At 42.6% G+C, this 22500-nt stretch overlaps 2 pseudogenes; both read left to right on the top strand.

Annotated features, from left to right (window-relative positions):
* Positions 1-20495: 20495 nt before the first annotated feature.
* LOC147903172 (25S ribosomal RNA) lies at positions 20496-21466 on the top strand (annotated as a pseudogene; the record flags this gene model as incomplete).
* LOC147903171 (25S ribosomal RNA) overlaps positions 21467-22500 on the top strand; it is a 1238-nt pseudogene continuing 204 nt past the window's right edge.

The raw sequence follows: 22500 nt of genomic DNA, 5'->3' as shown, positions 1-22500 counted from the left end.
TTAGGGCTTAGGGCTTAGGGTTTAGGATTTAGGGTTTAGGGTTTAGGGTTTAGGGGCTAGGGGTTAGGGGTTTTAGGGTTTAGGGTTTAGGGTTTAGGGGTTTAGGGTATAGGGGTTAGGGGTTAGGGGTAAGGATTCAGGTTTCAGTGTTTCAGGGGTTTAGGGTTTAGGGTTTAGGGTTTAGGGTTTTTGCAATATATCCAGCTTTCAAGCCCCCTTGCTTCAAACTCCCTTGTTCTCAGTTTCCTATTTTCAGTTTTCCTCCATGCCTTTGTCTGTTCCACCGTTCTCCATCTCTTACGTCCTGTTCTTCGCCCCCGACTGGTCTTCCCCGCTGTTACACACCTCTCCTCCTACCGACTTCCTTGTCTACGTCTGTTTCATTCACGCTTCGTCTCCCGATTTTGTCTTCTCCTTACCTCTCGGCATGGGTTCTCGCTCTTACTCCGTTTAGCTTTCTCCCCATTGTTCCTTCCACCTAGCACACATCCTTTTTGTTGTTCCGTCCACCTTCCTTCCTTCCACCTTCCTTTTTGTTCCTTCCTTCCACCTTCCGATTTAGGGTTTAGGGTTTAGGGTTTTAGGGTTTTAGGGTTTTAGGGATTTAGGGTTTGGGGTTTGGGGTTTTGGGTTTAGGGTTTAGGGTTTAAGGGTTTAGGGTTTAGGGTTTAGGGTTTAGGGTTAGGGGTTTAGGGCTAGGGGTTTAGGGGTTTAGGGGTTTTGGGGTTTGGGGTTTAGGGTTTGGGGTTTAGGTTTTAGGGTTTTAGGGTTTAGGGTTTAGGGACAAAGCAATAAGATAGACATTATGGACAATGGGTCAACAAGGCCAATACAGTGAATAGTATGGAAGCATGGCTTCAAGAATTCAGCCAATTGAGAACAGATGCTGAAGAAAGAGAGGAGTTTGCTCAAACTCTTCTGATAGAATTCAAGAATAGGAAAATAGATTTTGAAGAAGCAAAGGAATACAATACAGAATTTATGAATATATACTTGGAGGAATTGCCTGTTGATGTGATAAGAAAGGTCAGAGACAGAGTTTGGAAAGCAACAAAGCAGAAATAATGCAGAACAATTCTTCCTTTTGGATGTATTAACATGCCAAGGCAACAAAATAAATTTTTGGCAACATTGCAACCACACATGTGTAAAGGAACATGCAGATGTTCTAGACCTCACTTCTAAGTAAGGCACAGGAAGAGAAGAGCATTTAGAATTCCATCAGAGTTCAGAGAATTGAGTGGATGATGTATATTGGAACAATACAGAGGTGAAGGCTTGGGGTCTTATTACACCAGACTTCAGGCATAGAGAGAACAAAGAGAGAAGACCCTTCAGCAACACAGAAGAGTTGATACAAGTACTCAGATTGGAAATCTGACTGAGGAAGCCACAGTTGATCAGGAGGCTCAAACAGAGGTTGCAGGTAGCAGCAATGTGGAACAGACATTATCACCTGAAGAACAGGATAGGATCAAAAATACTTTCTTTCGATTAATAGCATGGACAAGAATCCAACAACAGGTAGCGAGAAGACAATAGTTTAATCTTGTGCCAAAGAGGCAAGTTAGAAGGAGAATTTTACCACCACTAATTAATCCAGTAATGGCTCAACCACCTAATCCAGCAAACCTCAAAGTTAAATTTGCACATTTTGAGGGAAAATCCAAGAAGGAGGACCCTGATGCCCATGTAGCTCAGTTTGAGACAAAATGGGGTGCAAGTGGATTTAATGGGGTGTATGGACATGATGTGAAAATGCAGCAGTTTGCTGCCACATTGGAGGCCAAAGCTATGAATTGGTTTAGGCAGTATGGTATTGCTCACTTCAATACTACTCAGACATTGCAGGAGGCATTTCTGGGGAGATTCAGAAAAGAAAAGACCCCCACAGATATCAGAACCAAGCTGCAAGGATTGAAACAGAAAAAATTTCTTGTTGAGGATTCTGCTCAGAAGTTTTTAGATCTAAATGGACGACTGGCTGCAAATGAGAGGCCCACCAATGAGACATTGGGGGAGTGGTTCTGTAAAGGACTCAGAAAATCTCTCACGACATCAGTTGCAAGCCAAGATATTCCTGCAGGTGCGGGAGGATTCAATGCATTGGTAGGTGCTGCCAGAAGAGCAGAAAAGAGAATGGGGAAATACAAAGGGTCACCCTCTAAGAAGAAGAGCAAACACAAAAGTAAGAAGGACAAGAAGCATAGCAAGAAATCAGATTCTGATAGTGATTCAGATGAAGATTCTGATGATGAGTCAGACTCAAATGCAGACTCTGACTTAGGCAGTGAGAATTCAGATTCAGATTCTGAGGAGGAAGAAGATTCAGATTCTGATGATGAGGACAAAAAAAAGAGAAAGAAGAAAGGTAAGGGAAAAAGCAAGGAAAAGTCCAAAAAACACACGAAGTCCAAGAAGAAGACTTCAGAGGATCTGGGCAAGATGATTGCTGATACCCTGAAAACCATGGGCATTTCATCAACCCAAGAAAGAAGTAGAAGATATTGTAATGCTTGTAACATGACTAATCATGATGACAGTACCTGCTGGTACAGACATAAAAACAAAACAGAAGTAGTGCAACCACCAACTTCTGCAAATATTGTGCAAGTTGAGAGCCGTAGGGGACCAAGGGGACCACCAAAAAGATTCCAGCAAAGGAATTGGGGACCACCTGGCCCACAGGCTTGTGCATCATCATCATCAACACAGAATAGCTGCACTTATTGTGGAGGAGATCACAGACAGGGTCCTGATTGCCCACTTTGGTGCAAGCACAGAGAGGAAAGGGGAATACCAATTATAAGGTATGATAATCAAAGGCAAGCAACTGGCAAACAGCCAATTCAGTCAAACAGAATGCCACAGGCTAATGTAGTCATTGTGGATCAAATGGAACAGAAAACCATTATGGAGGAGATGAAAGTGGACCAGTCTGATTCAAAGGTGTTGCATGTGGAGTGTGACTGCTCTAAATGCATTCAAGTAGAGGAAGTACCTGAAGATCCACCTGAAGTTTTGGCTATCACAAGATCTGGAAAGCAATTCAGAAGTGATTTAGATGTTTCAGAATTATCTTTAACGGATCCCAGACTTTGGGAGGCACAACAGCAGTGCAGAAAGAAAGTGCTCAAAGAAGTTCACAAGCTGAGGAACAAAGTATTAGAGCTTCAGGAAGAATCAGATCAGAAGAAAATGGAAGAGCAGATGGCTGACAAACATGTACAGGATCAAATCCAACAAAGTAAAGATATTTCTAGGATATTGGAGCATACAACAGTCACATTAGATCAGTTGCTCAGTTTGGTCCCTGAATTCAGAAAGAATGTTCTGACAAAGTTTCTGGGGTCAGATCTGAATACAGAGGGGAAGCCAGATGATGTTAATGTTGTCAAAGTAGAACCAGAAGATGTGGACTATCTAGTTCCCAAGATAGAATTTCAATTCAGCAAAGAAACAATTCTTTTGGATGGAGGTTCAGGTGTGAACATATTACCAAAATTCATGTATAGGAAGCTGAAACTACCTAGATTGGAGGAGGTGCCATTCCAAGTAAAGATGGCTGATCAGAGGAGGATATAGCCATTGGGCATACTCTGAAGACAGGAAATAGTGGTGGCAGGTTTGTCTTACCTAGTGAGCTGCATGTAGATTTGGCGAGATTTGCCAAGGGTGTCTCTGCCACAAGTGCAAGTGTGGATGTATTGTTGTTGGGAGGGTTAGAGTGGTGTTAGTGTGTGGAGGTACTGTCATGTTAATATTGTGCCTAAGATTGTCCCACGTATGTAGGGAAATGTGCTGATGTAGACGGATTGTTAAGCGGAGGTCACGGCGTGAAGATATGAGCGAATATGTGTGAAACGAGGCCCACACGGGGGTGCGAATGAGCAAGTGCTAGGGATGCTGAAATGGTGTGCAATTGGCTGGGAAAATACCCCGTAGCATGGTGCTTTCATTTATGAAATCTGGGTTTAAATGGGGTTCAGTTTGGGTCCCAAACGGATGAGTTACGAGGGGTTAATGTAGGGGTAAAATTGACCTTTTTTGGGAGGGGGGCCTAAGGGTGGTGTGAATGGACTTAAGGTCCAACTGAGGGGTTGGAACCAAGTTTATCTAGTTAGATTAACTATCCTATTTGTCTAGTTAGATGCCTAATTGATCAGTTAGGCTACCCTAACCTAGTTAGGGTTAAATTGACCATAGTTAGTTCAACTAACCTAGTTAGGGTAACTAACCAATAGTTAAACTAACCTAGCTAAGGTAAAAACTAACCGAACGTAGGTTAATACTAACCGAACCTTGGTTAATACTAACCTAGGTTAAAACTAACCTCACCTAGCCTAGTTTAACCAACCTAACTGTAGTTAAAACTAACCTAACTAAGGTTAACTTAACCCTAGGGTTAGCTTTAGGTTAGCTTTTTTTTTTTGTGACTCCTGTGGGGGGCATCCCGATGACGATGGCGGGGGGGGTGTTTTCGCCCAGAGGGGAGGGGAGGGTGGAGGTGCGCGTGAGGAGGGTGCAAGGGCGGGTGAGGGAGGTGGAGGGGAGGAGCGTGTGGAGTGGGGAGTGAGGGACGACATGTAGAAGTTGTAACACATTCTCTTTCTACATGTAGAGGTTGTAACACAAAGTTGTAACACATTCTCTTTCTACATAAGTCCATGTTGGCACAGAGTCAATAGTGAGTCATTGTGCTGCCCATTTTTTTTATATAGATACTAACTTTGCTACTGACCTACCCATCATGTCATACTATTTTAAATGTACGTATTGCATAAGATACATAAGATCGAAGTAACACTACAACACCGTGGACACATTTCGATGGTTTGCTATTGATGTTTCATGGGCACAGGCATAAAAAATGTGGGTATAGCTAGTGGGGATAGGAAGCATTGGTATGAGAGTCAGTATATATCGACTCTATTTCATCAGTATATATCGACTAAAATGGAGTCGGTATATACCGACTCTAATATCGATAATTTTTTGTAATATTTCCATACCGACTCTAGTAAAACATTTCTATTCTGACGAAATTATAAAATGTTGTTTGCAATAAGATCCAAAATTATTTTTGCTAATAGGTTTGATGATTTGAAAGATAAAAAGTATAAGACTGTGGACACCAAGTTTGAGATTAAAATGCTCATATAATATTCATGGTGAGCTTAATATACAAATTTGCATAATAGCACCAAAAAAGTGAAAGGGCTAAAGATAAAAAGTCTTGTTGATTATAGAAGAATCAATCCATAAAATGTACATCAAGGCTTCATCTTGAGCTAAGTCTTACATGCCAAATGGGTCTATATCTAGCTGTATGGTTAATTGATCACATCATCATCTATTGCACGTCTACCTAATACTTGATCCTCTAATTCGTCCTCTTCAATAATATTGGGTGTTACTTGATCCTCATCTTCTTTCCCAATATTGTTGTGATCTCCACCTTCCTCCATATTACAATGTCATTATTTCCACCTTCTTCTTGGCCTATATTGTAATCTTCATCTTCTTCCCTAGAGCTATTGGGATTAATTAGATCCATTGGTAGCATCTCCATATCCACATCCCTATCTTTACAATTTTGTCTACTTCAAGAAGCAACTTGGATCACATACCAGCCTTGGATTTGAATGATCTGGATGAAAGACCACCTACACTACAACACCGCAGGCACTTTCTGACATTTTGGTATCGATGTTTCATGGACGCGAGCAGAAAAACATCGGTATGCATGGTGGGGCATGTAAACATTTGAAAAAATATTGGTATATACCAATGCTATGTTTCATTGGTATATACCGAGATGAAACACAACATCGGTGTATACCAACGTTGTATGAAATTTTTAACTTATGTTATATTGACAGTGTTGGTATATACTGACACTGGCATATACTGATAAAATTACAAAACGTTGTTTGTAAAGTGATTCAAAATTTTTTTTACCTACAAATTTGATGACTTGAAAGATAAAAAATGTAAAAGTGCACACATCAAGTTTGAGATTGAAATGCTCATATATTCATGGTGAAATTAATATAAAAATGTACATAATAGCATTAAAAATGTGGAAGGGCTAAAAATAAAAAGTCTTCTTGATGGTACAAGAATCAATCCATAAGATTTACATCAATGGCTTCATCTTGAGCCAAGTCTTGAGCACCAGGTAGATCTCTTAGAGGGGCCACTATATAAAAACTCCATATAGCACATGCGATTAAGGGGTACTAAAAAAATCCCCTACCTATGGATTTTTATCAACTATATACACCCCTTCTATAAATTTTTGGATGATAAAGGTCGAGCTCTACGCTTGCAACATGTGCAAGGACAAATCAATCTCTCTCTTCACCACATCGTGCTCCCAAGCAGTAGCCCCTCATCCGATGAGCTTTTGGATACTCTTTCCATATATAAAACTCTAAAAAAAACAACACTTCATCAAGTGGAAGCCTAAATGTGGCATCCCTGACCAAAAACATCTCCCGTTCCCCTCCTTATACCTTGTTTCGTCGGTATATACCGATGACATGCCTTATTTCATTAGTATATACTGACATTTTGTATTTTAAATTTAGTGGTATATATTGATGGTTTTCGTCAGTATATATTGACAAAAGCCAAGGTGAAAAAACCCATAGCGTGGGCTATTTGCATTTGCTTAGCTCGAGCATGGTCTTCTCATAATTGAAATAGATGCTTTTGATAATTTTTGGGGCGATGTCCTCCTAGAATGGACCTCTACTGGAGAAAAAATATGTGCCTTCAGATCCAGCACTTTTCAAGGTGCAGAGCAGAACTATCACTCGATTGAAAAAGAAATTTTGGCAGTTAAAAGAGCAATTCAAAAACTTGAGCTCTTTATCGTTAATAAAACCTTCATCATCTGCACTGATAACCAAAATTTCAAAACCTTCTGCACCCGCAAGATCGAGAAACAAATTGGTCACGGCCGCCTAGCTCGTTGGTAAGAATTTTTTACTATGTATGACTTCAGAGTTGAATGGAAAAAAGGCACCTCTAATGTCCTTCCTGACATGCTTTCACATGAAGGTGCATCCTTTTGGCAAGAAAGGAATGGTGGGCTTCTCCTACCCACAAGTAATGGTCCTGGATAGATATGATGTCTTGTCAAGGTGATTAGACACTGCCTGATGTCCCAGGTAAGACCTTCACCTTATGAAAATATGTACATATGATTTCTATGGTGATTAGACACTGCCTAATGTCCTAGGTAAGACCTTCACCTTTAAGTCATTTCACGTTTAAGTCACCTCACCTTTAAGTCACTTCATGTACAAAAGATTCCCACATCAACTAAGTGGAATACAGCTGTGTTGGAACAAATTGATTATTGGTGCTATCCTATGGCAATGGAATAATTAAGTAGAGGATAGTGTGTGAAGGTGTGTGAGCCTAGAGTTAGGTATGTCAGATGACTAGGCTGATTAGGTGTCAATCAGTTGGTGTGATTGACAAGATTATGGGGCTTGGTGGTCAGTTAGATGGAGAGTCTGGTGGTCACCTTGATTGACATAATCAGGGAGAGGATTGTGGATCTGGAGTCACCTACCCAGAGTTCAGAATCTATATGTACATCAACTCACTTTGAATACATGGGATCATTCTGCTTCAACATTGCCTCATTGTCTACATTGATCCCACACGTGGTATCAGAGCTATGGAGATGGTCCTTGCAGTTCATGCGCAACTCTTCTCAATCAATATCCATCGACATTCCACCTATGCAAGAGTGCAAGTTTCATATTATCGCCTTTTTTTGATGTGGCGTACGTTCTCTATGAGAATTGGTGAGCAGAAGGTCTCTGGGAAATACTGCATCGGCCACTTAATGTTATGGTAATGTTCTGAAGGGTTACCTTGCTCAGACAACCTCGAGCTTCTGTATTTTCATCTCAGCAAGATCTGCCCAATTCAGAATTGCGACCAGCAAATTGTCTCGCATGCAAATTAATCCTTGAGTTGGATGTTGTGTTGGTACTGTGTATCAAAAGGTTGTTGTTTTGAGATTTCAAGGGTGACAGTTACGATCTGCTGCATATTGTACAAAGCTCTTAATTCTAAGTTCATCTCCATCTGTGCATCATCATAAGTGACCGATTCTTAGTGGCATATCCTTCTAGAAGGGGCGACATATATCTCTCAGAGCAGAATCAATATGTTAGACAAGTGACGAGTTCTTGATTTCGCAAGTATTCAGATTTACTACTACACAAGGTTCTCAAGTTGTGGCACTATGTTTTGGCACCTGTCAAGACCAACTCGCAAGTATCTATTTCCTGATTGCTGGAAGGAGAGATTATATGAGCGTATGCATCTGTCAATCGAAAAGCTACACATTCTGGCCTGACATCAATAGTTGACTGATGAAGCTCACCTCTTCTAAAGCTTATTGGAGATCTCTGATGCTTGGTTCAGTAAACGCAATGGTTAGGGCTACGTTTTCTGGTGGTGTGGTGAGAGATTATTGTTTCAATAGTTTTGTTCGAATGCACGAAGCTGAAGAAGGAAATTTGCTATATCAAAAGATGCATCATACTTTCTTGAAGAATTTCAAGAATGAGCACCAGCAAAATGGAGAGGAAACAAAGAAGAGAGAGATGGAATCTAAGGAGCTTGGATCAAACAAGAAGAAAAGGCAACTTTATGAGATCTTCAAAGCACCAAATATTGAAGATTTCATCAAGGGGGACATCGGCCCTACACTCTAGATTAGGATGTGTGATCGAGTCAATAATGGTACTCTGCCATGGATAGTCCATCCAAAAAAGATATGTTTTCTTTGAGTCAGTTGTGTGTGCCAAATTATTCATGTATCAAGTGGTTCTAGTGACACTACCCACTTGAAAACCAAGATTCCTAGGAGTGAGTTATAGGTCGGGAGCATGAATGTAGTGTCCCATCGTCTACTGCCAGAGAAGGAGTGAGTACTAGGTCGGGAGCATCATGTAGTTACCCATGTACTACTGCCGAGGGATGAGGTCATCAATTTGTGGGGGGGAGTGTTGGAACAAATTGATTATTGGTGCTATCCTATGGCAATGGAATAATTAAGTAGAGGACAGTGTGTGAAGGTGTGTGAGCCTAGAGTTAGGTATGTCAGATGACGGCTGATTAGGTGTCAATCAGTTGGTGTGATTGAGAAGATTATGGGGCATGGTGGTCAGTTAGATGGAGAGTCTGGTGGTCACCTTGATTGAGATAATCAGGGAGAGGATTGTGGATCTAGAGTCACCTACCCAGGGTTCAAAATCTATATGCACATCAACTCACTTTGAATACATGGGATCATTGTGCTTCAACATTGCCTCATTGTCTACATTGATCCCACAAGCTGGCCGTTGGACTCTCCCTTCTATATAAGAGCCCCCTTGGCTCAATTGAAGGCAGAGCTTGCATGAGTCTTCAGCCTTGAATATCAATCTACTTCCAGCTTCCTTGCAGCTTTGTTCTCTCCCGAATTTATGTTTTTAGCTCTCTTTGCTCTTTCACCCTTCCCCCTCACTCTTCCTCCTCTTCATCTCAGGCCTCACCTTCGTCTCGCCCCTCCTTTGCTTCGCTCATCTGTCTCCTCTTCATGTACATCTTCTCCCATGCCTGCTAAATATTACTTCTTCACCATCACTTACGAGCTTTTCTTTGCCACAGATGCTTCCTCTTCCCTTTATCGCACATTCCCTCCTACAGCCTATCCTGTTTATGTATGCATGATTCACACTTCATCCCCGCAGTTTGAGTTTTCCCTTCCTCTTGGTATCATTGTTGGCTCCCGTTCCTCTACTATCTAACGTTGCACTGTATTCTGCATTCTGCTCTATTCTGCTCTTCTTTTGGTAGGGTTAAGGGTTTAGGGTTTGGGGTTTAGGGTTCAAGGTTTAGGGTTTAGGTTTTAGGCCTTGAATATCAAATATGATGCTCTTCCCATGCCAACCGAATGGGAAATGGATTATCAGTCTATTCTTTAGGAAGCCTCTTCCCAATTGCCTACTTTCCAAATTGAAGATGCCCCTTCTAAATCTATGATCAAGCTCCATCCTCACCATAGCCATGGGAAAAAAGTCATGCGTCTCTCTTGCCCCTCTTCTTCCCATGTTTCAATCGCTGGAGCCCTTGAAGACGTACAATATTTGACATCTGAGAAAGCTACCTCTTCTCAGAGTTTATCACCTGAGAAAGCTAAAGCTATTCATGACTGGATGTCCTCTATGAATACTACCTACTTCCAAGATGATGCAACTCATCAATACAAGCGTACCACAGTGGTCAATCTCCCAGGTCATCACCATACGAATTATGACAATATTACTGCTCCTGAATGCGTTCATCCAATGAACATGGTCCACCCTATCAATTTGCCTCGAGCTAAAGGTTTTCAATCCACTATGGAAGATGGCAAGCTCAAGTCAATTCATACACCTTATGCTTTGGTGGAGACAAATGGTGACATGCTTGTTGAACAACAACAACTCAACTGGTGCTATTCACATAATCTGGCTACACAGGTGTGTTTGGATGCCTGCTATACCGCATTGTATGGTTAACAACTTGTTGTTGGCAAGCTAGACCGAAATATTCAGTCTGTTCTACAAGAACTCCAACAGTTGACTACTGATTCTGTTCCTCCTGTGCATACCGCCCTTCTACACAAGTCTTTTCCTCCCTTCTTACCTTCGCCATCCGCAAGTCCTATTGATAATTCCTTCTGCCCCAAAAAAGCTTCTAACCTCATGCTTTGGCCCATCTTTCCTGACTCTCTTGCTAATGAGATCCCACAGCCTGCCGTTGAAACCTCTCTTATGTACTATAATACTTGGCACTGGGACCATCTACTAGAATGGACCGACCCCAATCATTTTGCTAATATTGTCCTACATGCACCTTATGAATCAATCCCTTCACTTGATCTTCCACAACAGCTTGCTCCTATGCCTCTGCCACCTCCTCAGCTCCCTCCATAATCTCCTCCTGATTCTCCAAGATCTGCCTCTACTATTGGACTCCCCACACTCTATATGAGTCAAGGAGTCAAGATTGAACCTATGGAAGAAGATCCGATGCAAAATCTAGACTCTGCCTCAACCAGACAGCAGCAATCCCAGCAGCAGCAACAACCACCATGGCATGGTCGTCGCATAGCCTTCCATGATGCCCTCAGTTCTCAATTTATGTAGGGTGAATTCTAGACTCATTTTACGGTCGGAGATCTCAATGAACAGTCTAATTTACAAAGGCGTTTAATGCATAAGTCATTTCCTGGATATATACTCAATATTGATGCTACTTCCCCCCAAGCAATGAAAAGATCTTTTATGGTCATATGATGTGTTTGGTAGCTATGTATAGATGGAATCCCAGAGATGCTATTGTAGAAACCACAAAAGGATTTACTGGTGTGCTTGGTAATTGTTGGGAATTTCTATCTGATGCTTCTAAAGAGCAGATCTTTCAAAGTGTTGATGGCAACGACCAGCCTTATGCCCCAGACGCATTGATTGCCGCCGCCATCTCCAACCACTTCATGCCCACACTTACTGATGATCGCTCATAGGCTTCTAATGAGTTTTCTACACTGCAACTTCGTGATCTCTTTCAACTCGAAGCTTGTAATGCTCATGCTTAACAATTGATATATAGGACCAGTCTCTTTTATGACACTTATGCTAAGTGCCATTATCTATACAGCCTACCTCATGGGATTGGTGATTCTGTAATGGCTCTTATTGAGGCTCAAACCAAAATTATCAATGTTAATAATATGCCCCATGAAGTCCACAAAACTGTGGAAGATTTTACTTTTGCAAATCTTTTTCAAATGGTCCAAGTCTATATTCATCACCAATGTACTGAGCAATCTCTTCGGAAACGACTCAAAAAGATTGGCATTTCTGCATCAGTATGAGATTGTTGAAGTTGCAAGAAGGATAGAGCAAGTGAAGCAAAAGAGAGAGTTTATTCAAGAGAGATAGGCCCAATATATGGGCACAGTTACATCCAGTAATGACATCACATGTGAGCTCAGTAGAGCATCTAGATCCACAAATCTCTCAATCAGTTCCATGATTCTCTCAATCACACACCACACACCTAGATTCACTCAATCACACCTACTGACACCTATCTAGGCACACCATGTGTTCACACACTCACAACCTTAGACCTTAGGACTCTAGATCCCATTACATCAATTTGTCCTTCATTCCCCCCCACAAATTGATAACCTCAACCCTAGCATGAGTAGTCCATGGGAAACTTCATGGCTTGCCTACCTCTAGTGGCAACACACATGATTGACAACCTGGTACTCACTCTAGTTGCATCAGCAGTAGACTCATTTGGGCATCCTCATCCCAACTGATCTCACTTTGACTTTGGTTTGTTGGTTTAAAATTGGGAGATAGACAATGACTTTGCATGGGAATACCCTTAGATCCAACAAGGTTACACATAAGACTAACAATCATTTGAGGGGGACATCCCAAGGCAGAGAACCCTTATTGACCACACACACAAAAACATTCTAAGTGGAAGATGTGGGGAAATACCCCCCTTTGATGGCATATCTTTTCCTTTTCCTTCTTCTCTTCCAAGCTACCATAGTGTGAGGTTCATTGTCATTGGAGAGCTTCTTAGTGTGGGTTGACTATGACAAGAGCTTTAATGAAGGACAATTTCCAGAAACCCTCTGGAGTGGAAGTGCGCCTATATGAGGGGAATCTATGGCTAAAAGGGTTTGGAGAATGGTCGCCTACATTGGGAGAACAAGCACTTGGAAATTCTACTCAAAAGAGGAGAAAATGGAGAAGAAGAGAGTGTGAGGGAGAAGATGATGACATGGCACTCAAGGAGGTCTCAAGGAGAGTGAACCAAGGCTTTGATACCACATGTTGAAGTTGCAAGAAGGATAGAGCAAGTGAAGCAAAAGAGAGAGTTTATTCAAGAGAGAAAGGCCCAATATATAGGCACAGCTACATCCAGTAATGACATCACATGTGAGCTCAGTAGAGCATCTAGATCCACAAATCCCTTAATCAGTTCCATGATTCTCTCAATCACACACCACACACCTAGATTCACTCAATCACACCTACTGACACCTATCCAGGCACACCATGTGTTCGCACACTCACAACCTTAGACCTTAGGACTCTAGATCCCATTACATCAATTTGTCCTTCATTGATCAATTTGTAGGATAGAAGAAATTATGCCCCTCTCAGTCGTCTTCTAAGACCTATCGACGCCTCTGTACCAAACACTCCAAATGCTCATGTGGCACGTCTTCCTTCCCAACGCTCCGTCATCTCCATTGGCACAAACAATATTTCCGACGGCCTCAAATATTTCTTCGACGACGACAATTTAAAGCCAGCAAAACTTCTGGCTGTTTCATTTGTGGCAAGAAAGGCCACTTTGCTAAAGATTGTTCTGAGAAGCCATGCAATTCCCAGCAGAAACAGCTCAAGGGTTTTTTTCTCCTTTGTAGCAGATCTAGACCAATGGGAAGTTGTATCTCAAGGAGAATCTTGTGAGTCAGTTCTTGAATTCTCCGAATCTGACACTCCACAATGTCTTGCTTGCTAGATGGATGATTCATATGACTATTCCAATGATTATTCTTGCATGGTAATGTCAGATGAAGATGACCACATGTTTATAGTCTGATGAATTATCCTCATCATCGTGATCCTTTCCATATTGATATCGAAATAGCTCCAATGACACTCCTAATGAGCATGCTCCTCCATGGTCTTACTCAAAAGCTCCTTCTCGTGGCTCCCTGCGACATGGCCGTGGCAGAGGATGAGGATTTAGTCGTGATCTTGAGACCTTTGAAGAACTTTCTGAATACTCCTTAGAAACTCCTGCCCATCACAATCCTTCTTTTTTTCCACATTCAGCTCCTTTCAGACAAACTCATTATGTGCATACACCTGATCCGCCACCTAATTATCTTCCTCAACCCTTTTGGCGTGTTCTTGCATCCACCCTCTCAACACCAGCTCCTCCTCTACAACCAGTGACCACTAACACCCTTCATGCCCATTCTATTCCTCCTACAAGACCTGAGCCCTCTACTTTCCAACGTCCATCTTGCCATGATCAATTTGAAAGTCTCGACATCAGCATTGAAGGGCCAAAGATCCACCTCACCGTGATCAAGGATAGCTGCACAAAACTCCAATCTTCAGTGGACTCTCTTGATCGAAAAGTCACCGGTTCAGGGTTTAGGGTTCAGGGTTCAGGGTTCAGGGTTCAGGGTTTCAGGGTTTCAGGGGTTCAGGGTTCAGGGTTTCGAGGTTCAGGGTTTCGCGGTTCAGGGTTTCGGGGTTCAGGGTTTCGGTTCAGGGTTCAAGGTTTCGGTTCAGGGTTCAGGGTTCAGGGTTGAGGGTTCAGGGTGAGGGTTTCAGGGTGAGGGCTTCAGGGTTTCGGGTTTCGGGTTTTGGGTTTCGAGGTTCGGGTTTTGGGGTTCGGGGTTCGGGTTTCGAGGTTCGGGTTTCGGGGTTAGGGGTTAGGGGTTGGGGTTTGGGGTTTAGGGTTTAGGATTTAGGATGTAGGGTTTAGGGTTTAGGGTTTAGGGTGTAGGGTTTAGGGTTTAGGGTTTTAGGGTTTTAGGGTTTTGGGTTTAAGGTTTTAGGGTTTTAGGGTTTTGGGTTTTGGGTTTGGGGTTTGGGGGTTTGGGGTTTGGGGTTTGGGGTTTGAGGGTTTAGGGTTAAGGGTTTAGGGTTTTAGGGTTTTAGGCTTTTAGGGTTTAGGGTTTAGGGTTTAAGGTTTTAGGGTTTAAGGGTTTTAGGGGTTTAGGGTTTAGGGTTTAGGGTTTTAGGGTTTAGGGTTTAGGGTTTAGGGCTTTAGGGTTTAGGGTTTTAGGTTTAGGGTTTTAGGTTTAGGGTTTTAGGTTTTAGGGTTTAGGGTTTAGGGTTTGGGGTTTGGGGTTTGGGGTTTGGGGTTTAGGGTTTTAGGGGTTTAAGGTTTTAGGGGTTTAGGGTTTAGGGTTTAGGGTTTAGGGTTTGGGGTTTGGGGTTTGGGGTTTGGGGTTTAGGGTTTAGGGTTTAGGGTTTAGGGTTTAGCATTGAAGAGAGAAGCCTGCGTGCCGTAATTGGTGAAGGTCCACGAGTGAATGTTATATTGAATGCCTGGCGATGGTCTGGTGGCTAAACCCTACGAATCCCACATGCATTTCATCGTCCACGATGCTTAAACGATCGATGCTTACCCAATCCTAGCTTCGCCTAATGCATTCGCCCTCCCGTGATTTGCTGGCAATGAAGGGAGAGGAACTTCTAGAGGATGGGAATGAAAAGAGGGGAGAAAGAGGGCTGGGGCAGGTTACGAAAAGAGAAACTTCTAGAGGATGAGAAAGAGTGCTGAAGGAAGCTTGAGACAGAGGCAGAGGCGGGCTGCAGGTTGCCTTGCTAGAGAGTGACTGCAATGGTGGGAAAGCACAAACGCGCAAGGGAATACACTGTATGCCCTATTCACTTATGTCTTGTTCACTCAAGCTTTGTGGATTAGTAAAAATAGCAAAAGTCCACACAATTTCAATCGCTAGTACAGCTCGTGGTTCCGCGGTCTAGGGGATCATTTTCTCTGAGCTAAGAGGTCATGAGCTCTAATCCTGCGTACCCCTACTTGTTAATATAATTATTAATAAACTTTGCCTTTGCCTTGGCCGTAGCCCGAGCCTCGTCTCCCCTCTTTTTGCTTATCACACATCTCTCCTTCGTCCCTCTTTTCACACATCTCCCCTTTGCCCAGCCTCATCTCCTCTTTTCACACATCTCCCCTTTGCCCGAGACTCATCTCCTCTTTCCACACATCTCCCCTTTGCCCAGCCTCGTCTCCTCTTTTCACACATCTCCCCTTTGCCCAAGCCTCATCTCCCCTTTACAACGCCTCCGGATACTTCCATCCGAATAGAGGGGGGTAGATATTTGCGGCGTCATAAATATCTATAGCATTTCGACGGAATCAATGATTGAATGGTTGGTGAAACAAATCCCTTCACACCAAGTTTCATGGGAATTTATTATCTTTTGATTCCTAGTCACCATCTTTCAATTCCTACCGGAGTCATATCTGCACAACCCATTCAGGAAGGGGGGTTGACATGAGAGTCGAAGTATGGGATATTCATTATATCAAATATGTATGGGGCGTGGCCAAGTGGTAAGGCAGCGGGTTTTGGTCCCCTCATTCGGAGGTTCGAATCCTTCCGTCCCAGATCTTGATGCATAAGTAGATACACCCCATCTCCTTTTCTGTGATCTTTTTTTTTCCTTCTTTTGTGGGAGAGTCAGGAACGTTCTAAATTGGGACGGACCCTCCTCCCACCTATTGATGGATCGTCCAGTTCATCTTACGACGGTGAGCCGGATATAGCAATAGATCCCGGGGCGAAAAACAATATTAAGAATAATTCATGAAATTAGCCTATTGGATGTATGCCTTCCATTTACGTCCCTCTTTTCCCTTCCCCTATCACACATTGTCATCAAATATTTTGCACCTTCCTTTCTTTAATGAATAATTCACTAAACCCATCTTATACATAACCTCATGAACTCATTATAAAATACGTTTATCCAACACCTCTATTCAACAATAAAGAATAATACACCTTAGAAAAATTTAGAATGATTGGTTTAGGAATCACAAAAGCACACCCTCGAAGACAAGTTTCAACCACCAAAATATACGCTGATTTTGTAACATTCTTAGCTCTCAAAACCTTTACATATGAAGACAAGTAAGCACACCCTCGAAGACAAGTTTCAACCACCAAAATATACCAACACCCCATCTTAATCCAATGAGTTGATTTTGTACTATATGGATCATTTCTAACATTCTTAGCTCTCAAAACCTTTACATATGAAGAAAATTTTCATTTTGTACTATGTGGACCACAATTTCCAACATTCTTAGCTCTAGAAACCTTTACATATGGAGAAAATTTTCTCGATACATTGACTTCAAATTTTCATCCTGAGAGTAAGACACAATGGGAAAATCACAATGTGAAGGAACACAATCTTTCTAATCATAAATAAAGGCATACACCTTTACAAATAAAAAAACTTGTATAACTCAAAATGAAGCATGACTTGTCACAATAATGAAAACAAATATATAAGAGCGTAATGGACGAAATGTTTTTCAAAGCATCAACGTATGCTCAGGATAGTCTTACTTGCTTAAAACCCATAATACAAAACCAAAATTTAAATAAAAACAAGAAGACCTCATGAATGATGTTCTAATATGAACACACTTAAGAGATGTTCAAAAGCCCATAAGAGTAGGTAAGACAAAGCCAATGAGCAGCCATGACTCCCTTCCATCCATTCATAACACTATGCCTCTTGTGCTTCTTATTGCACTAGACAGTCTTCTACTTCAATTCCATATATGACTCCTCTAAACTAGAAAACCCCAATAAAGCAAGACATTTCCCTGATATCTTTCAATGTGCATCACAATGATGAATTGACAATCGAAGAATTGGACCTTGAGATTAACCATCTAGTAGCCGGTTCCCTCAGGATAACTGGAGCTCATTGTGCAGTTTTATCGGGTAAAGCGAATGATTAGAGGCATCGAGGGTGTAACACCCTTGACCTATTCTCAAACCCTAAATAGGTAAGTGGCCGGGGTTGCTCCATTGAACCCCGCTGCAGAATGGGAGCTCCAAGTGGGCCATTTTTGGTAAGCAAAACTGGCGATGCGAGATGAACTGAAAGCCGGGCTACGGTGCCGAACTGCGCGCTAACCTAGATCCCACAAAGGGTGTTGATTGATTAAGACAGCAAGACGGTGGTCATGGATTTCAAAATCCGCTAAGGAGTGTGTAACAACTCACCTACCGAATCAACTAGCCCTGAAAATGGATGGCGCTGAAGCGTGCGACCTATACCCGGCCATCGAGGCGAGTGCGAGGCCTCGATGAGTAGGAGGGCATGGGGGTCGTGGCGCAGCTCTGGGCGCGAGCCCAAGTGAAACGGCCCTCAGTGCAGATCTTGGTGGTAGTAGCAAATATTCAAATGAGAACTTTGAAGACCGAAGTGGAGAAAGGTTCCATGTGAACAAAAATCGGACATGGGTTAGTCGATCCTAAGAGATGGGGTAGTCCTATGTCAAGGGCGCACTGCACGCCACGCTTCGAAAGAATTTAAACTTTCGGAAGGAGTATCCTAGGATTTGAAATGTCAATTTTGTACAATGGATTACAGAGTTCGAAAGACTGTATGTGCATCTTCCAAACTCTCCTGCATCTATTTGAGACATTTAGAGAAACCATGACAAAAAAAAAAATGCTGCTGTTATTGCTCTTATGTGCCTCTCTCACCCTTTCTTCTCATCCCATGTGATATGAAGAAGAGAAGAAGAAAAGCGTGTTTGAGAATCTGAAATGCATGCAATGCCTTGACTTCAAGTTTCGCGCATGGGGCATTTGAGCAGCTGACATGGGTGTCCAGCGTCCAGGCATTAGATTCAAGTGACATTCACAAAGCTTTCTTCTGCCTTTGCTACACATTTTATACATGTGAAGTTTATTTGCATGTAATCTTCCACTCACTTACGACATGACATATTGCTCATGCGAGGCAAAATGAATACAATACTTTACCCTAGCAGTGAGGCATTATATCAAAGATAGAGGATGAGTCACCAAGGTTGGAGCTATCAATCATAGGCTAGAATCCACATGATACTGAATGTAGGAATCGCATGTACCAGCCTGGAGGCAGACGGATGATTCGGCCAACCAGTCTGGGAGAGAACGAGAAACGTAGAATCTCCACCCATGCAGTAGTTGGTGTCCACCAAAACTCCATGCAGTCTCCACATGGCCGTGACTAGACCTAACCCATGCTTAGGTTTCACACATCTCCCCTTTACAACGCCCCAGATACTTCCATCCGAATAGAGGGGGGTAGATATTTGCGGCGTCATAAATATCTATGGCATTTCGACAGAATCAATGATTGAATGGTTGGTGAAACAAATCCCTTCACACCAAGTTTCACGGGAATTTATTATCTTTTGATTCCTAGTCACCATCTTTCAATTCCTGCCGGAGTCGTATCTGCACAACCCATTCAGGAAGGGGGGTTGACATGAGAGTCGAAGTATGGGATATTCATTATATCAAATATGTATGGGGCGTGGCCAAGTGGTAAGGCAGCGGGTTTTGGTCCCCTCATTCGGAGGTTCGAATCCTTCCGTCCCAGATCTTGATGCATAAGTAGATACACCCCATCTCCTTTTCTGTGATCTTTTTTTTTCCTTCTTTTGTGGGAGAGTCAGGAACGTTCTAAATTGGGACGGACCCTCCTCCCACCTATTGATGGATCGTCTAGTTCATGTTATGACGGTGAGCCGGATATAGCAATAGATCCCGGGGCGAAAAACAATATTAAGAATAATTCATGAAATTAGCCTATTGGATGTATGCCTTCCATTTACGTCCCTCTTTTCCCTTCCCCTATCACACATTGCCATCAAATATTTTGCACCTTCCTTTCTTTAATGAATAATTCACTAAACCCATCTTATACATAACCTCATGAACTCATTATAAAATACGTTTATCCAACACCTCTATTCAACAATAAAGAGTAATACACCTTAGAAAAATTCAGGTTTGATTGGTTTAGGAATCACAAAAGCACACCCTCGAAGACAAGTTTCAACCACCAAAATATACGCTGATTTTGTAACATTCTTAGCTCTCAAAACCTTTACATATGAAGACAAGTAAGCACACCCTCGAAGACAAGTTTCAACCACCAAAATATACCAACACCCCATCTTAATCCAATGAGCTGATTTTGTACTATATGGATCATTTCTAACATTCTTAGCTCTCAAAACCTTTACATATGAAGAAAATTTTAATTTTGTACTATGTGGACCACAATTTCCAACATTCTTAGCTCTAAAAACCTTTACATATGGAGAAAATTTTCTCAATACATTGACTTCAAATTTTCATCCTGAGAGCAAGACACAATGGGAAAATCACAATGTGAAGGAACACAATCTTTCTTATCATAAATAAAGGCATACACCTTTGCAAATTAAAAAAAAAAGAACTCAAAATGAAGCATGACTTGTCACAATAATGAAAACAAATATATAAGAGCGTAATGGATGAAACGTTTTTCAAAGCATCAACGTATGCTCAGGATAGTCTTACTTGCTTTTTCTAATATAAAACCCATAATACAAAACCAAAATTTAAATAAAAACAAGAAGACCTCATGAATGATGTTCTAATATGAAGAACACACTTAAGAGATGTTCAAAAGCCCATAAGAGTAAGTAAGACAAAGCCAATGAGCAGCCATGACTCCCTTCCATCCATTCATAACACTATGCCTCTTGTGCTTCTTATTGCACTAGATAGTCTTCTACTTCAATTCCGTATATGACTCCTCTAAACTAGAAAACCCCAATAAAGCAAGACATTTCCCTGATATCTTTCAATGTGCATCACAATGATGAATTGGACCTTGAGATTAACCATCTAGTAGCCGATTCCCTCTGAAGTTTCCCTCAGGATAAGTGGAGCTCATTGCGCAGTTTTATCGAGTAAAGCGAATGATTAGAGGCATCGGGGGGTGTAACACCCTCGACCTATTCTCAAACCCTAAATAGGTAAGTGGCCGAGGTTGCTCCGTTGAACTGCGGTGCAGAATGGGAGCTCCAAGTGGGCCATTTTTGGTAAGCAGAACTGGTGATGCGAGATGAACCGAAAGTCGGGTTACGGTGCCGAACTGCGCACTAACCTAGATCCCACAAAGGGTGTTGATTGATTAAGACAGCAGGACGGTGGTCATGGAACTCGAAATCCGCTAAGGAGTGTGTAACAACTCACTTGCCGAATCAACTAGCCCCGAAAATGGATGGCACTGAAGTGTGTGACCTATACCCCGGCCATCGGGGCAAGTGCGAGGCCTCGATGAGCCCGAGTGAAACGGCCCCCAGTGAACATCTTGGTGGTAGTAGCAAATATTCAAATGAGAACTTTGAAGACCGAAGTGGAGAAAGGTTCCATGTGAACAGCAATTGGACATGGGTTAGTCGATCCTAAGAGATGGGGTAGTCCTATGTCAAGGGCGCACTGCGCCGTGCTTCGAAAGGGAATCGGGTCAATATTCCCGAACCAAGACGTGGTGGTGGACAGTAACGTGACCGAATCTGGAGATGCCGACGGGGTCCCGGGAAGAGTTCTCTTTTCTTTTTAACAGCCCGCCCACCCTGAAGTCAGATCACCCGGAGATAGGGTCCAGCGGCTGGTAAAGCACCGCACGTCTCGCGGTGTCAGGTGCACCCTCGGCAACCCGTGAAAATCTGGAGGAGTGATTGCCGATCACACGCAGTCGTACTCATAACTGCATCAGGTCTCCAAGGTCAATAGCCTCTGGTCGATAGAACAATGTAGGTAAGGGAAGTCGGAAAAACGGAACCGTAACTTTGGGAAAAGGATTAGCTCTGAGGGCTGGGTCTAGGGGTCTGCGAATGGACCCCGGAGGCTGTCGGGGGTCTGCCAGTGCTGCATCAACGGCAAGGGCGGACCTCTGTGTGTCTACCGGGCGATGGGCGCAGAACATCGTCTCTTGCAGGGCGGCCCTCCCTAGGTGGTAAACAACCGTCTCAGAATTGGTATGGACAAGGGGAATCCGACTGTTTAATTAAAACAAAGCATTGCGATGGTCCTTGCAGATGTTGACGTAATGTGATTTCTGCCCAGTGCTTTGAATGTCAAAGTGAAGAAATTCAACCAAGCGCGGGTAAACGGCGGGAGTAACTATGTCTCTCTTAAGGTAGCCAAATGCCTCGTCATCTAATTAGTGACATGCATGAATGGATTAACGAGATTCCCACTATCCCTATCTACTATCTAGCGAAACCACAGCCAAGGGAATGGGCTTGGAAGAATCAGTGGGGAAAGAAAACCTTCTTGACTCTAGTTCGACTTTGTGAAATGACTTGAGAGGTGTGGAATAAGTGGGAGCTTCTGGCGCAAGTGAAATACCACTACTTTTAATGTTATTTTACTTACTCCGTGAGGGAGGCGGGGCTGGGCCCCTGCTTCTGGTCTTTAGGTGCGTCCGCGCGTCGATCCAGGCAGAAGACATTGTCAGGTGGGGAGTTTCGCTGGGGCGGCGCATCTGTTAAAAGATAACGCAAGTGTCCTAAGATGAGCTCAATGAGAATAGAAATCTCGTGTGGAAGAAAAGGGTAAAAGCTCATTTGATTTTGATTTTCAGTACGAATACAAAATGTGAAAGCATGGTCTATCGATCCTTTAGTGTTTCAAAATTTGAAGCTAGAGGTGTCAGAAAAGTTACCATAGGGATAACTGGCTTGTGGCAGCCAAGCGTTCATAGCGACATTGCTTTTGATCCTTCGATGTCGGCTCTTCCTATCATTGCGAAGCGGAATTCGCCAAGTGTTGGA

The sequence above is a fragment of the Dipteris shenzhenensis genome, chromosome 4, assembly GCF_047967505.1.
Source record: "Dipteris shenzhenensis isolate YYH24624 ecotype China chromosome 4, Dip_SZ_1.0, whole genome shotgun sequence".
In the NCBI taxonomy this organism is placed as follows: domain Eukaryota; kingdom Viridiplantae; phylum Streptophyta; class Polypodiopsida; order Gleicheniales; family Dipteridaceae; genus Dipteris; species Dipteris shenzhenensis.
Note: the sequence above shows the minus strand (reverse complement) of the source record. Positions and strands in the feature narration are given on the sequence as shown.